The sequence below is a fragment of the Neofelis nebulosa genome, chromosome 2, assembly GCF_028018385.1.
Source record: "Neofelis nebulosa isolate mNeoNeb1 chromosome 2, mNeoNeb1.pri, whole genome shotgun sequence".
Lineage (NCBI taxonomy): Eukaryota > Metazoa > Chordata > Mammalia > Carnivora > Felidae > Neofelis > Neofelis nebulosa.
Window position 1 is genome coordinate 220683738 of NC_080783.1, and position 16611 is coordinate 220700348.

Genomic DNA, 16611 nt, shown 5'->3' on the forward strand with positions numbered 1-16611 from the left:
TTTTTGACTCTTAAAATAAATACCCTCTGTTCTGCAGAAAGTCGGCCCGGAGTAGACACACACACACACACAGACATCTCGTTCGTTCACAGCTCTGGAGCCCTGGCGCGTCCCCCGAGGGGGGCTGAGCTTTGGGGCCGGTGTCACAAACGGATCCCAGAAGGCGTCCTTCCTTTCAAAATACTTACTAAAGCATCTGAAAACAGACCCACAGGAGGGAACCCAAACGGAGCCATGACCCTGTGGACCCCCAAAACCAGACGGAAGCGGACGCAGCCCCCAGCCCGGCCCGGGGCCCAAGAGAACCCCCTCGGCTCTCACTTACTGACCTCCCACCCTCGACCTCCCAGCCAGACCCTCTCCGACCCGTTTCCCTCTTGTCGCCTGCTGCCATTCTCCACCCAGGGATGTTCGGCCAGGCCCAGAAGCGGCCAGGAGCTGGATCCTCGGCCCCTCCCCTTGAAGGAGCTGCCGGGGGTGGGGGGCCAGCTCGGTCTGCACAGGGTTGTCCCGAGAGGTCGGGCAGGGCCCAGGTGGTGGATGGGGAGCCCTCCCCGCGCGGTCCCCACACACAGCCTCCTTCTGATGACCTCTAGGAGACCAGGGGCTCAGGTCCTGCTGGAGACACAGACCGGGCGGACAGTTCAAGACGGATGCCGGTGACCCCTTGGAGGTCAGCCGCCGTGGACTCTGTGTGGCCTGCCCTCTTAGGAGGGTTTCTGCCCAGCTGAGTGGCGCCCTGGAAATGGGCCGGATGAACCAATGGTGAGAACTAACGGAACGGCCGCACTTCACCCTGTTTCCTCGGCCTGGGATGCCCACGGCCTCACGTGTGCGCTCCCCTCTCTGGGAAGACGGAGTTTTTAAAGGACAGCTCTCGCCCGTAGGTTTCTGTCCATATCAAAGTCTTGCCGGGAGCACCACCCTCCCTGGCGTCCACGCTGCATTGACATCATGGTCCCAGAGGCCACAGCAGGGGGGACGTTGTGACGGGGACCGGTAGGCGCCCCTCCGGAGCCCCAGTCCCTCACTTGTGTCCACAGCCCTGTCCGGCAGAAGCTGTCGGGACCTGGCAAAACGGAAGGGGAAGCAGGGGCCCCAGGAGTCGGAGCAAAGGGCACGTGTCACAGAGCCGCTAAGTAGGGGGCCTGTGTCCAAATCCCGGCCTCTGGTTCCAACTTCTGCTCTGGAGGAACAGCGTTGCGGGGGAAAGAGGCCACACGGCCTCCCTTCCGAGCAGGACCCTCCTGGGAGGGGGCTCCCCATGGTGGGTCCACGGCCGGTGGCCTTCAGCAGAGCCGGGTGGTGGCCCGGGTGGTGGCCCTGCTGGCCGCCCAGCCGGGGGACCGGGAAGGGCGGGTTAGTCACCGGTGGCTGCCCTGGCTCCCAGCGCAAAGCTCAGCCGGTGTTGACACAGACGCTTGGGCTCTCAACCGGGAGCAGGGTAATATTTATTTATTTTTTGCATTAAAAAAATCGGCTTGGCTGTGATTGAGCTACAGAAATGATTTTTTTTTTTTTTTTTGAAAGGCGCCTTGGACCCTGTTTTTAGCTTTTATGCCTAAACAGATACTTCTCAGTTCTTTCAAGTGAGATCTACCCATGAATGCAGGCTCTCTCTTTACTCCTAAGAAAAATATTTACACAGTCAAGTACGGCACGAGAAGGGACGCGGGCTCCTTCAGAGGGCCCACCCCAGAGGCACATGGGTCCCACACCGCTGTTTACATTCCCAGCCCACACCTCCTCCCCGAGGGCGGCTCCCGCCTCCCGCCTGGGACCCTACAAGCCTGGGGTCTGCACTCCATGCCTGCCTGAGAGCCCACACTGCCGTCCGGCAGGAGGAAACCGCCCCGTGTGGACGACGGCACAGTCCCACCTTCCAGACCCCTTTGTTGGCCAAGACAACCCGGCAACTCGGCCTTCAGGGCCCCAGGAGAGGAGCCCTTATCGGCACTCAGCCCCAGCCCGCTTTTCCCAGGAGCGCCCGTCCGAACCTCGGGTCTGGGCGTGGGGCGTTCGCGCTTGACCCCTGGGGAGGGTGGCGGGGGCCTGCGGCTTCACTCTGGCCCCAGGAGCTGACGATGGGCGGACCACGGTTCCTGGCCAGCGCGGCCTTGCACAGACCCGGAATCTCTGGCCGCGGCTCGCCTGTTTTCAGACGTGCCGAGAACACGCTGTTCGCTGGCACCATCCCGTCCTGGGCACGTGCCCTCTGCCGGGACCCCCTGGCCTGCCCGTCTGGGGCCCGCACCTTCCTTCCTGCAGAACGAATGGATCCCCCGGGCCCTGAATCTTCCCCTCGCCAGTTTCTGGTCCAGTCCGCGCCTCCGAGGTCCCCTGAGGGCAGGACTCAGAGCCTCATTTCAAAAGGAGCACATTTTGTCTACACTGCCCCGTGGAAGGCGCCTCAGAGGCATTAAAATTGAGTCCGGGATTAGCCACTTGGGGGCAATGAACAAAACGGACCCCTCCCTCAACAACAGCACAGGTGTTAGGAAATGGGAGCCCCCCCGGCCGCCCCTCCAGTCTCCCGCTGAGAACCAGGAATGAGGGCACACGGCCCTTCTGGGAGCCAGGAATCCCGGGCTGGAAGGGGGGGGGTGGAGGAGGCAGAGGAAGGGAAGGCACGGGAACTGAGCACCCCCAGAAAGTGGCGGTGGGGGGGGCGACCAGGCCTGGAAAGGCCCCGGGGGCTCGCGGTGTGTGTCCTCCAGTGCGAATCTGGACAGATGGGAGCAGGGCAGGGAGCAGGGGAGGAAGGAGGAGCTGCAGGGCACAGTCTCATATTGACCTCTATGTCCCTGCGTGACCGCAGCCCCCCTGTCCCTCTGTGACCGCAGCTCCCCGGCCCTGTGTGACCGGAACCCCCCCCGGCCCTCCGTGACTGCAACCCCCCATCCCTTCATGACCCCAACCCCCATCCCTCCGTGACCGCAGTCCCCCTGTCCCTGCGTGATCGCAATCCCCCATCCCTGCGTGACCACAGCCCCCCCGTCCCTGCGTGACCTCAACCTCCCGTCCCTGCGTGACTGCAGTCCCCCCGTCCCTCCATGACTGTAGCCCCCACGTCCATCCATGACCGCACCCCCCGTCCCTGCATGACCACAAACCCCCATCCCTCCATGACCACAACCCCCCCGTCCCGCCATAACCGCAACCCCCCGTCCCTGCGTGACTGCAGCCCCCCCGTCCCTCTGTGACCACAACCCCCCTATCCCTGCATGACTGCAACCCCCCGTCCCTCTGTGACCGCAGTCCCCCCGTCCCTGCGTGACCTCAGTTCCCCCGTCCCTGCGTGACCGCAGCCCTCCTGTCCTTGCGTGACCGCAGCCCCCTGCCCCTCCATGACTGCAGCCCCCTGTCCCTGCATGACCTCAGTCCCCCCGGTCCCTGCATGACCGCAGTCCCACCGTCCCTGTGTGACCTCAGTCCCCCCATCCCTCCATAACCCCAACCCCCATCTCTGCGTGACTGCAACCCCTCGTCCCTGCGTGACCGCAACCCCCCATCCCTGCATGACCGCAGTCCCCCCATCCCTGTGTGACCACAGTCCCCCCGTCCCTCCATGACCACAACCCCCCCGTCCCTCTGTGACCACAGCCCCCCCATCTCTGCGTGACCACAGTTCCCCTCGTCCCTCCATGACCACAACCCCCCCATCCCTCCGTGACCGCAGCGTCTCCTGTCCCTGCGTGACCGCAGTCCCCCTTCCCTCCTTGACTGCAGTCCCCTCTGTCCCTCCATAACCGCAATCCCCCCGTCCCTCCGTGACCACAGTCCCCCCGTCCCTCCATGACCACAGCCCCCCCGTCCCTCCATGACCGCAGCCCCCACGTCCCTGTGTGACCACAGCCTCCCCGTCCCTGCGTGACCTCAGTTCCACTGTCCTTGTGTGACCGCAGCCCCTCCGTCCCTGCATGACCGCAGCGTCCCCTGTCTCTGCGTGACCGCAGTCCCCTCTGTCTCTCCATAACCGCAATCCCCCCATCCCTGCGTGACCGCAGACCCCCCGTCCCTCCGTGACCGCAGCCCCCCCCGTCCCTGCATGACCGCAGTCCGCACGCCTGCTCTGAGTCGCTCTCAGGGCGTCTTCCCCGTTCACCGCAGGTGGGCCTGCCATGCTGGGCTCCCGGCAGCCAGCGCTCAGGCTTCTGGGCCCCCTGGTTCCCACCAGTAGCTGCGGACCCACCGGGGGCTGCCTGAACGACAACAGGGGGACAGAGGAGGACCCAGGGCTGGCGGGGCCGGGCGGCACACCTGTCTCACGTGACACATTAAGACGTGGAGCAGCCGTCTTAGGAAGGGTTGTCGTCTCTCTGTGAAAGGGAGGGGGAAGCTCAGAGGCAGAGCCATCGTCCCGCATCATCCCGCATCTTCCCGCATCCGCACAGGGGGTGTGAGCCCGGGCTGCCAAGATCCAGGTGACGGGGGCCCGTGGGACAGGACCCAGTCGGAGGGTGGGACGGGGCGAAGGAAGACAGAAGGCAGCACGGCTGTGGACCGGCCCGGCCTCCGCTCCCAGGTCTCCCAGACAGAGACGCAGCCCCTCAACCACCCGTCTTCCCGATAAAGGACCCAGAGAAAGAAAGGCGATGCCACCAGCCCAGCCCCCACTCCCTCCCGCCCCCAAAGCCACCTTGTTAACAGTTCAGCTCCCTGGCTGACCTCATGCACATGCTCCCTGAGCGGACAGCAGGTCTGTGGCCCAGAACCACAGAGGCCCCTGGGTGACAGCTCCTGCCCCTCACTCCCGCCAGCCGCTGGCCTGCCCCAGCTAGGATTTGCTTTGTCCCCTGCATCTAATGCCACGGGGACACGGGCAGAGCTGGGGGCAGGCCTCGGGCTGACCACCTCCCCTGGGGGCTGTGGTGTCTTCAGGGGCTCCCTCTCTCTCCGGACCGACCCTCCCACAGAAGCTCAGAGATGAGAGGGTACAGGGGACCCCCAGCTCAGCACATCCCAACCTCTGGAGCACTTGGGCCTTTCCGACCAAGGCTCTGAATTGCCCGTGAGGCCAAGCATGAGGCTCCTCCCAGAAATGACACTCGCAGTACCCGGGGCAGCTCAGATCTCGGGCCGCCACCCCCCGCCCCCCTCCCTGCAGAAGCGGCTCGGCTTGGAGCAGGACAGGACTCTGGGCTCCCATACCACAGGCCCCCTTCCTTCTTTCCTGGCTGCGGCTTTATGCCAGGCTGGGCTCTGGGCTCGGAGAGGACTTGCTGGTGGCACAGGCCAGTGAGGGCGCCCTGGCCGGGGTGCTGACCACACTGACCAGGCCGGACGAGGCCGCCGACCCCACAGGAATATCAGGTTCTGAGCCCCTTCTCTGCCGGGCTGTGAGCTGAGGTTCAGGCCCGGGGCAGCCTCACAGGCCCTTGTCCTGAGGAGACGTGTGCCCAGCACTGCACATGGCCCCTGGCAGACAGCTTCCTCCTCCTGCTTCCGGAAGATTGATGTCCCCAGAGGAAGAGCACGTAAATCACGAGAGCTGGGGACGCGTGGCACTTCCAATCAATGACTCATGACAAGTCATAACTTCCGCCGTCAGAAAGGGAAGCTCTGGCACGTCCAGGAGCCGAGCAACAGCCAAGCCCAGGAACTGGACACGCACGCCCCGGAAACGGGGAGAAAGTTCCGCAGGGCTGCTGGTTCCTGGAGCTGGTGCCCGGGGTTCCTTCCGAGCACTCGGGTTCAAGAGGAGAAAAGCCACGAGCTGGAAGGAGCCGTGTGGATTTGGGAGGTCGCGGACCCTGCAGAGGGGGACCTGGGGGGCGGGGCTGACAGAGGAGACCGCACACCCCTGTGCTGCGGAAAGTGGGTGGTTCTATGGGGCCCCCGGTGGCCTCACTCACTGTCCTCCGTCGCTCTGAATGTTTCCCAGCCCCTCTGAACGCACACAGAAGGGAACGTGCGGGTCTCAAAATCTCCCCGACTGGCTGCCCTGTCTGCCTGCTCCCCCTGGATCAGGTGGGTGCTAAGGTCAAGGGCAGGGTCTGAGACCCCAGTGTGGTTGTCCTGGAGCAGAAACAGCTGTAGAACCCAGACCCAACAGAGGTGAGCAGGTGAGTGAATGTGGGAACCCTTCGTGGAGGGCTCACCAAAACGCTGTCCCGGGCACTCTCCCCAGTGCCAGCACGATGGTGGGAGGGGGCAGCCAGGTCATCCCCGCTGCGGGGGGCCCAGACCCCACGCCCAGGGCAATTCTCTGTGATCTTGGGGGCTGGGTGCCTATACAGCTATCCTAGAAGCTGTGCCATGTAGGAGCGGGGGTCTCCCCTTGCTAGGCTGGGCGTCTGGGCAGGTGCCTGGCCATCAGACAGCAAGGTCCGAGGGGCACAGAGCACAGCCCCTCTGATGTCCAGGTGGAGGACAGGAGGGGGCCCCGGTGGATCTGAGCCATGCCAGTGGAGGTGGTCCTCCCAGGCCCCGATACCAGGGGGCAGCCTCTCTGTGTCTATCCGCCCCCGACGCAGGGGGACCAGCATCTCATTGCCCGGGACTGTCTGGGGTGGAGCACCGAAAGGCCGCTGTCCCAGGAGACCCTCATTTGGTCCCTCTGCAGGAGGAGAGCCACCAAGGCTTGACCCACAGGAGGCCCCCCTCCCAGAAGGCAGGTATGTATGAGGGATAAGATCCCTAAAGAGAAAACCCACACAACTATCACACACAGGCCTAGGTCATCTGGGAGTCCGACACGCCCCCGGTACACGGAGATAAATTAACGAAAATGCCTAATGCGAGCATTTCCAAGAGCTTCAAAGAGCTTAGGGCTCCGGGCTTTGCCAAGACAAACAAAGCGGGGTGGTGGGGGGGGGCTGACAGGTGCCTGTCCCCATTCTTTAGCAGCCACTCAGACACTTAACATAGCCCGGCCAGATATTCTAGAATGTTCTTTCATGTTCCGGGCAGCCCGCGAACATTGTGTTTGTCCGTGGTGAGTGTCGGTGCATACAGGGCACAACGTGGCTTTGGGGCTAATTTCTCCATTTCCTTAAATCAACACTCAGCTCTGTGGACGACAAGCCCGAGGGGACTCTCCCAACGCAGGTCTGGAACACTTGTCCTCCGAGGGCCCCATGGGCCGGCCTCGCCTTGCTCCGGAAGGCACTCACTGACAGCCCTGTGCACGCACGTCTGTGCTGAACTGGGTGCCAGGCAGTGTCCCCCCAGGGAACGGGCGGGGCTGCGTCTGGACCTCTCCGTGACAGCCCGTCCCAGAAGCCGCCTCGGGGACTCTGGGGCAGCCCTCCGGGGACTTGGCACCTCAGTGCCTCCCAAGGGGGAAAATAAATCACGGAGTGAGTTATGGGTTCTATCTGCACATTTGTCTCCTATCCTTAACCCTCTTTAGTTACAGAAACAGCCTGGGTATCGACAGAATCGTATTAACGCACTTCACCTTGACCCTGCCTACTGATAATGTGTTTCTTAAGATTATCCTTAATAATCATACGTGAGTACGAAGGGGGCACAGATCTCCAGGCGATGGCTGCCCAGACACGCTAGTGGGGAAGCCCCAAGCCACAAGGTCCAGGGGGATGGGCTGGGCCGATGTTGAACTTGCCCCTTCCCCAGGGGAGCCCCCAGGACTCAGGCTCCTCATGGGCTAGGAGTTCCCACCCCTCCGGGGTTTGGGGTAAGCTCTCATCATCGGAAGGTGGGAGACTCCAGATCACCACTCCACATTTCAAAGCAGAACTGAATTCCAATTCCCATAAAAATGGGGGCAGACAGAGCTTCCCGGGGATTGCGGAAGGACGGAGCACCAACTCACAGCCACCACTCGTCACCCTCCCCTTGGGGTGACGACGTGGGGGACAGAAGGCCTCTCCCCCCATCAAATTCTGGCCTCACGTCCTTGCTGTTTAATTATCCCATCTATCCAGTCGGCAAACATTGTGGACCCTCCCTCACCGTCGGATTCTGCACCCTTGCAAGGTGGTGAAACCAGAAAGACAATGGTCTGCACTCCTGACCTTCCCGCCCCCGGGTCCCCCACCCGCCCCTGGGAACGCTGAGCTCAGGGAGACCGAGTGGCCGGAGTGGCGTGGCACAGCTGACGAGCGGCTGGGATTCGGGCCGGGCCGCGCGCTGAGTCGCTGGGTCACACGGCCTCAAGACGGGCTCCATTCGGAGACCCGGTGGGGGGCTGGGGGCAGGGAGGGGGCGTGACGCAAAGGAGCTGGACTTTGTCTCCCACAAAGAATGTTCCCGATCTGTGGGGAGGAGGCCTCGCGGCAGAGCCCCGAGTGCCCGGGTGTTTGGTCACAGCTGCCGGGCTGAATCGAGACCCCCGTGCGTGGGGGCAGGGGAGGCAGAGGGCCACCAGACAAGACCGCACACTTCCTAACGGGACCCAATTACAGCAGCAGCTGTGTGGGGGAACTCGGCGCTGATCCGCTGTGAAAAATGGGCAGCGCTCGGAATCCAGCGGCATCCGCGCCACTGTCCCCCGAGGCCGGGAACCCCGCGGCCAGGCTTGCTTGGGGGGGGGGGTGCAGGGGGGGACAGGTGGAACCAGCAAGGCTCCAGCCTCCTGCATTTCCAGCTCAGGGTCGGGGGTCGGAGGTGCCCACGGGAAATCCTGGAGGACTGCTTCCCACCCTGGGGCCCTCGAGGGCTTCTGGCTAACAATGGAGCGTCAGCCTCACCCTCTCCCTTCCGGAACCTTCGCGGAGCTGGGCAATGCCCCAGGAGCGACACGGAGAACCCGGGCTCGGAGCCCCATCTGGCCTTTTACAGGAGAAGCGCGCCGACCCCGGGCCTGCGGCAGACGCGGCTTCCCAGAGGACGGGGATGGGAGCTCTCCCATCCAGCTGCAAGCCGCAGATGCAGGCACAAGGCTTCCTGAACATTCTGTGGGAACGAGAGGCTTGCACGGGCCGAGGCCGCCCTCCTGTCCCAGGGTGGAGGACGCCCAGCATCGAGGCAGGACTCCACGCGGAAGAAACGTTGTAGGTTTTTCAGTTCCGATGCTCCAGGTCTGTGGCCACCACGAGGGGACCCTCCCGGCAGGTGGGAGAGGGGTGGCCAGCGAGCCCGGCGGGCAGAGTTCCCAAGAACACCTGATCCTGCCGACAGCTGCGGCCGCGCGGCCTGGGGACCGCGGGGAGCGCATTCTCAGCTGTAGCCTCCCACCAGGGAAAGTCGGTGTGAAATCGGACGCGGTCTGAAGCTGCTCTGTTCGTTTCCCTTTCTTTCTTTGTGTCCCTGCCTGTTTTCCGACAAGGAGAGGCTCTCAAAGTTGGCGCGAAGTTGGCGCGAAGCGAGGCCCAAGCCGCCACTTGGAGTTTCTGCCTCCAGCCTCTGGGCTCCGCTGGGTGTTCGGCCTCCCCTGAGATGCGACACGGTCCCTTCCAGGGGCAGGGGCGCAGGCTCATCCCCAGATGCCTCGGGGCGGGGGGTGTCCTCGTAACATCTGGGGACCTGGAAGGCTATTGTAATTGGCAGCCTCGAAACCGCCTTCTGGAGAGTGGCCTTGAAACCGCCTTCCAGAGAACGGCTGGAACATTAGGAACCACACGGCAGGTGCCGATGGAGGCAGCTGTCTGGGTGGGGATCCTCAGTTATGGAGCTCGGGCCCCCAAACTGTCCTCTGGCGATTTCACTTCATGATGATGTGGGCTGGGGGGGTTATCCTGCAGCCCCAACCGCTGCCTGTCCCGCCTCAGCCACAGCAACACCTCACAGGCAGCTGCAGGGTGAGTACCGGCCAAAGACAGAGGCCAAAGCCCCTGCTTTGCCCCCGCACCCCTGCGCACAGTGCAGTCTTCTCCCACGTCGCCTTGCCCTGCTCTGCAAAGGTGGCCAGCACGTGTGCAGGTCCTGGGGCCGTGTCTCCGTCTGAGGAAGAGGAGAACCCTGCCCGGTTCTGAGAACCGGCTCTGAACCCCACCGCTGTCCTGGGGCCTGCGTCCAGGAAAAGTATGCACACTTCCCTCCTTCCTCTCCGTGGTCCTGGTTTCCCTGAAGCTGGAACAAGCCGCTGAGTTCACAGACCCTGGAGGCATCTGGACGGGAAGGCGCTCGGATGAGCCCGGAGACCACGGCAAGAGCGCCTGCCGGCCTGGACGCGATTGCCGCAGCCCGGCAGCCCCGATGGGGGTGGATGGCCCCTGGATGCTCGTTGGCTGTGTGTGCGCCTGTCAGTTTAATGTGACGAGGTCACCGTCTGTGTGCGGGGTGCACTCAGGAAGATGACCCCCATTAGCTCAGGGGGGACAGTGCAGCACAGAGCGCATGCGGCTGGCTCCCTGGGCCGTGGTGGGGGCGGGGGCGCACGGGAAGACGGCCGGGCCCCCGCAGGCCGCTGCCATCTGCCTCTTGGAGGATCCCCTGAGCTGGCCGGCAGGACACCCGCTTCCAGGGAAGCTGGGTCACGCAGCCCGTGCAGGGCAAAAAGAGCCCCGGGAAAACATCGGCCGCCTTTTCAGAAATGTTCTTGGACGCAGTTGGACTTCAACTCCATTCTCGGAGCTGGGGGATTTTGGTCGATGGCATAGTGTATTTGTTCTTTCCGAAGACTGAAGCGCGAGCTGCAGCGTGCCAGGCGGGGGCCACGGGAGGGTCTGTGAAAGCACTGCCTGCGGGTGTGGAGGCCAGCATGGCCCCACCCCAGGAGAGAGGGGACAAGGGAGGGGGAGAGAGGGAGAGCAGGTGCGCCGGGACATCCCCACGCGGCAGAGACCCTGGCGGCCGGGGTAAACAGACGAGGGTCTGACAGGTAGACGCGCGGGACGGCGTTCCGGGTGGGCGGGCTCCTGGGCAAAGACGCCACGCTTCGAGAAGGACACCGCTCACCTGGACTCCCGGTCAAGCCTCAGCTTGACCCGCCATTCCCTCCCCAGGCCGGCTTCTGGAACGAGCCCCTGGGAAGGCGGAGCAAGACGAGACCCCCGTTCTGGCTGACCCTTTGCCTGGACTCTCGTCTCGGCTGGGCCACGACCCCTCTTCCCGGGCGGCTGCCACAGCGTCCCTTTTGCCCGCAGAAATGGACGGCGGTCCAGGGAGGTACAAAAGGTCCCTTCTCTGACCTCCGGTGTGGGGTGTTGTGCTTGGCCTCGCGGGCTTCATGACAGCACATTCGTGTGCGTAACGGACACAGTTGACCCTTCAGAAACACGCGGTCTGGGAGCGCCGGCCCCCCGAAGAGCTGAGTATAACTTTCAACCCCTCCCCAAACTTAACTAACAGCCTGCTGTTGACGGAAGCCCTACCGGTCACCGAAACAGTCGGTTTACACAGAGCTTGCGTGTTACGTGTATCCTGTCGTACGATCTTACGATAAGGTCCGCTAGAGGAAAGAAAACGATACTAAGAAAATCACAGGGAAGAGGAAATACCGTAACGCACTGCCTTGAATGAGGAAAAAACCCGCGTATAAGTGGGCCCGCCAAGCCCCTGTGGTTCAAGCATCCGCCGTAGAACCCTGTCAGTGGGGGCTGCCCGGGGGTTGCAGGTTAAAGGAGAAGATTTGGGGGGCCCGTCCCCCACTGCACACTTGAGACGTTTTGTTTCCGAAGGCAAACGTATTCACGGACCTTCATGGGTTTTCCTCCCTTCCCTGGAAACTCTGTGCTTCTGTCCCCCGGGGCGGTGCATGTGGCCATGGACAGGGCCTCCCCCGGGCTCTCCTTCGAGGAGGGACGTCCTCAGATTGGACCAGTGTCACCAGCACGGGGGCGGCCTCCTGGCGGGAGATTCTTTTTTTGTCTTGTTTTCCCCTAATGGAAAAAGGTTTATTTGAATAAAACTGTAAAACTCAGATGTAGCCAAGAGGCCACATCTCAAAACAGAACCGGAGGAGGAGTGCAGGAGGCCCCAGACCAGCACCTGCGCTCAGAGTCCCCCCGGGAGCCAGAGCTCGGGACACAGCCGCCCGCAGGAGGCTTTCCGCGGCCAGCGAGGGGATTTGGCCGTTGCCCTCACCGAGCCGCTCCCAGAGCTGGGCCCCGATCCAGTTTCCAGGGCCCACTTTTGGGCCCACAGGTCCTGTTCTCCTTTCGGCGTCGGCCGATAAGAGCGAGCGGCAGACCCCGTCACGGTCCGTCCCTGAGCTCCGCGCTGTCACAGTCCTGCCTCCCCGAGCACCTCTGCTCAGCAGCTCACGCCTGAAAGACACCACAATCTTTTTACCCAATTTTCCAGCTGAGTTGACTGGGGCCGGCAAAGGTCAAGGAGCTTGCCCAGGGTCACTGAGTAAAACAGCCAAGCCTCTGGCCTCAGGACAAGGACGCGGGACTCCGGTTCCCCTTCCTGACCGCTTAACCAGAGGCTCCTTCATAAATAATGGACATAACGGGGCTTCACTCTGTCTTTGGCGGGCAGGCTGTGCAGGCAGCCACCGGGGCTGTGGTCCCCGTGCACCGCCGAGCCCTCGCGGGGCTGCAGGCCTCACGGCCCCGCGCGCTCCCGGGACGGAGTTTGTCGCAGGCGTCCCAAGACCTGGAGAGACAGTCCGACGGTGGGTCGGTCGGTGGGCACATGCGACCGTGGCTGATTACTCATCACTGACAGTTATTAGCCTATTATGAAACGTATGAATTGCCTCTTTCATACCACATCCCTGTCCTTAAAGTGCCTTGTTAACTGACGTTAACCAATCCAATTAGCAAAAGACACTGTATTCGCGTAATTAGTAATTTGAGGCTTTGTCCCGTCTTGGTCTTAAAGAGAAAGGCGTTGGCCTATGATTGGAACAGCACCACACAATTAAGTGAAGTGCTCACCGATCAGCGGGGGACACACTCCATCCCTGGGGTCCCGCCCGGGACCTGGCTCTGCGCGGGCGCCGAGGTTCGCGTGTGTGGAGTTCAAGTGCACCCGCGCTGCTCCTCTCTGCTGCTGGCCTGGCCTGCTACATCAGGACGGGAGATGTTTATTTTTATTATAAACTGAGAGGCCAAGCAGTGAGGAACCTGGTTATTAAACACTCCGAGCCCAATTCTGCAGAAAATCAAAAAAATCCAACTTTGAGGATTGATTGCAAGTTTTTTTTTCTAATCGGACGCCAAAAGGAACATTGTGGGGAAAGATGTCTCAGGGCGGTCCTCCTCCAGGCAGCTTTTCTGTTTACGTCTCCGAGCGAGCAGTTAGGTTTCGGAGACGCGAAGACGGCCTCCACGGGGCCAGATGTCCTAGATAAGACCTTCGGGCTGCGGGCCGCGTGTGTGCACAGCGCATCCAACCCCAGAGCCGGCTGCGGCCTCGTCGGAATGATCGGGCTGCGGGACGTCCGCCGGGAGAGCCCGTGTTGGAAGTGACCGCAGCACGACGTGACTGGGGCCCTTCTGCTTTGCCCGCGGGACAGTCCTACTGGCCTATAAAACCACGGACTATGCTCTGTGAGTCTCAGCCCACCCCCTCCCCCTGCTTTTTGGTCAGCCAACTTTTTGGTCCCCCTACTCTTGTTTTGCTTTATTTGTATGTATTTTGTTCATCAGGAGGCTTAGCACACTCGGAACAGGGGTTCCCCCGACGACCCCCTGCCAGCCGTCCCTGGTTCTGGACGGGAAGGAAGGCCGTCTGGCCCCGGTTCCTAGCACCTGAGCCGCCTGAAGGAGGCAGCCGCCGTTTCACGACACGTCCTTGAACCTGCCCACCCGCCTGGCACTGTCCCCACTCCGCAGGCCAAGCCTTGTCCTGGAAGGGGCCACCGCAGGGATCCAGGCTGGTTATGGCTCTCACCCCTGCGGCACGGACGCGGGAGAATCACCCCCACCAAATGCGCTCGGCTCCTCCAGAGGGAAAAAGGTGGCCCTTGAGGGTCGATGGCCGTGTCTGCGCCCTGCCCACACGTCTGACTGTCCCTGGGGCTTGTCTGTGCTCTGGGAGCCTGTCCTTGGCGATCAGACACTTCGGGGGGGCCGCGCCTGGGTTTCCCACTTTGAGTCCAGATGCCGACTTCGTTACGGCACCCATTTTGGACGCAGCCTTTTTCCGCCTCCTTCGAGTAGGATTCTCATTGTTTCTTTGTTTCTTTTTTTTTCCGTTCCGTGTCAAAGGAAAGTTCAGATCTGTACGCCTGAAAGCATCGTCTTTCCTGATTCTCCCCGTGCGTGCGTGTGCCCATCGGCCGGGGCAGACGGGAGGAGCCCGCGAGGTGCTCACGGGAGGCGGGACGGGCGAGGAGACCCTGGCTGCAAACATTTCAGAAACCTCTTCAAAATATCTGGGTTTGTCAAAATCCCAAACCACCGTTTGCCAGGCACTTTTCCCGCTAGTGTTTGAGCCCGCGGGTATTTTAAAGGAAATGAAATCCGTGTGTTTCTGATTTATTTATACTTAACTCATCAAAATGCTGTTTTAAAGAGCTATTTTGTGTCCAAAATGCCCTTTATGCCTTTTTCCCTTCCAAACTAAAAGCCATATTTTGCCAAGTGTATGTGACCTTAAACGCTAACATTTTTCAAGGCTCTTTGGAAAATCAGGTTCACCTAGCCCACGCAGACCTGCACGGGACCGAACGGTGTCCCCCAACACAACTCCCCCCGCAGGAACTAACGGTGTCCCCCTGACACATGACTCCCCCCCCAGGAACTAACGGTGTCCCCCACCCACACAACTCCCCCCCGGAGCTAACGGTGTCCCCACGACACACGACTCCCCTCTCAGAACTAACGGTGTCCCCACGACACATGACTCTCCCCCAGGAACTAATGGTGTCCCCCCCACACACAACTCCCCCCCCAAAAAACTAATGGTGTCCCCCCCACACACAACTCCCCCCCAGGAACTAACGGTGTCCTCAGGACACATGACTCTCCCCCAGGAACTAATGGTGTCCCCCCCACACACAACTCCCCCCCAGGAACTAATGGTGTCCCCCACACACACAACTCCCCCCCCCAGGAACTAACGGTGTCCTCAGGACACATGACTCTCCCCCAGGAACTAATGGTGTTCCCCACACACACAACTCCCCCCCAGGAACTAACAGTGTCCCCACAACACACGACTTCCCCCCAGGAACTAACGGTGTCCCCATGACACATGACTCCCCTCCAGGAACTAACGGTGTCCCCATGACACACGACTCCCCCCGCAGGAACTAACGGTGTCCCCACGACACACGACTCCCCCCCCCAGAACTAACGGTGTCCCCACGACACATGACTCTCCCCCAGGAACTAATGGTGTCCCACACACACACAACTCCCCCCCCAAAAAACTAATGGTGTCCCCCCCACACACAACTCCCCCCCAGGAACTAACGGTGTCCTCAGGACACATGACTCTCCCCCAGGAACTAATGGTGTCCCCCACACACACAACTCCCCCCCAGGAACTAATGGTGTCCCCCACACACACAACTCCCCCCCCAGGAACTAACGGTGTCCTCAGGACACATGACTCTCCCCCAGGAACTAATGGTGTTCCCCACACACACAACTCCCCCCCCCAGGAACTAACAGTGTCCCCACAACACACAACTTCCCCCCCAGGAACTAACGGTGTCCCCATGACACATGACTCCCCTCCAGGAACTAACGGTGTCCCCATGACACACGACTCCCCCCGCAGGAACTAACGGTGTCCCCATGACACACGACTCCCCCCCCAGGAACTAATGGTGTCCCCCCCACACACAACTCCCCCCCCCAGGAACTAATGGTGTCCCCCACACACACAACTGCCCCCCCCCAGGAACTAACAGTGTCCCCACAACACACGACTTCCCCCCCAGGAACTAACGGTGTCCCCCGACACATGACTCCCCCCCAGCAACTAACGGTGTCCCCACAACACACGATTCCCCCCCCAGGAACTAATGGTGTCCCCAGGACACATGACTCCCCCCCAGGAACTAACGTTGTTCCCTCCCACATGCTACTCCCCCCCAGCAACTAACGATGTCCCCACGACACACGACTCCCCCCCAGCAACTAACGGTGTCCCCCACACACACAACTCCCCCCCCAGGAACTACCAGCGTCCCCCCCACAGACAACTTCCCCCCAGCAACTAACAGTGTCCCCCCAACACACGACTCCCCCCCCCAGGAACTAATGGTGTCCCCACGACACACGACTTCCCCCCCAGGAACTAACAGTGTCTCCCCGACACATGACTCCCCCCCAGCAACTAACGGTGTCCCCATGACACATGACTCCCCCCCCCCCCAGCAACTAACGGTGTTCCCTTCCACGTGCTACTCTCCCCCCAGAACTAACGATGTCCCCACGACACACGACTCTCCCCCAGCAACTAACGGTGTCCCCACGACACATGACCTCCCCCCCAGGAACTAACGGTGTCCCCATGACACACCACTCCCCCCCCCAGGAACTAATGGTGTCCCCCCACACACACAACTCCCCCCCCCAGGAACTAATGGTGTCCCCCCCCCACGCAACTCCCCCCCCAGGAACTAACAGTGTCCCCACAACACACGACTTCCCCCCAGGAACTAACAGTGTCCCCCCAACACATGACTCCCCCCCCCAGCAACTAACGGTGTCCCCATGACACATGAATCCCCCCCAGGAACTAACGGTGTCCCCATGACACATGACTCCCCTCCAGGAACTAACGGTGTCCCCATGACACACGACTCCCCCCGCAGGAACTAACGGTGTCCCCACGACACACGACTCCCCCCCCCCCAGA

At 61.8% G+C, this 16611-nt stretch overlaps 1 protein-coding gene and 1 long non-coding RNA gene across 7 annotated transcripts in view; one reads left to right on the forward strand and one right to left on the reverse strand.

The window, feature by feature from the left end:
• PRDM16 (PR/SET domain 16) overlaps positions 1–16611 on the reverse strand; it is a 316465-nt gene that overhangs the window by 163365 nt on the left and 136489 nt on the right. The gene's annotated exons all lie outside the window — the stretch shown is intronic.
• On the forward strand, positions 5654–7414 carry LOC131505609 (uncharacterized). 2 transcript variants are annotated; one of them, XR_009258486.1, is made up of 3 exons: positions 5654–6065; positions 6566–6617; positions 7355–7414. It is a non-coding gene; the product is annotated as an uncharacterized LOC131505609 (long non-coding RNA). The 2 variants fall into 2 exon arrangements; XR_009258485.1 differs by lacking the exon at positions 7355–7414 and adding an exon at positions 7011–7339.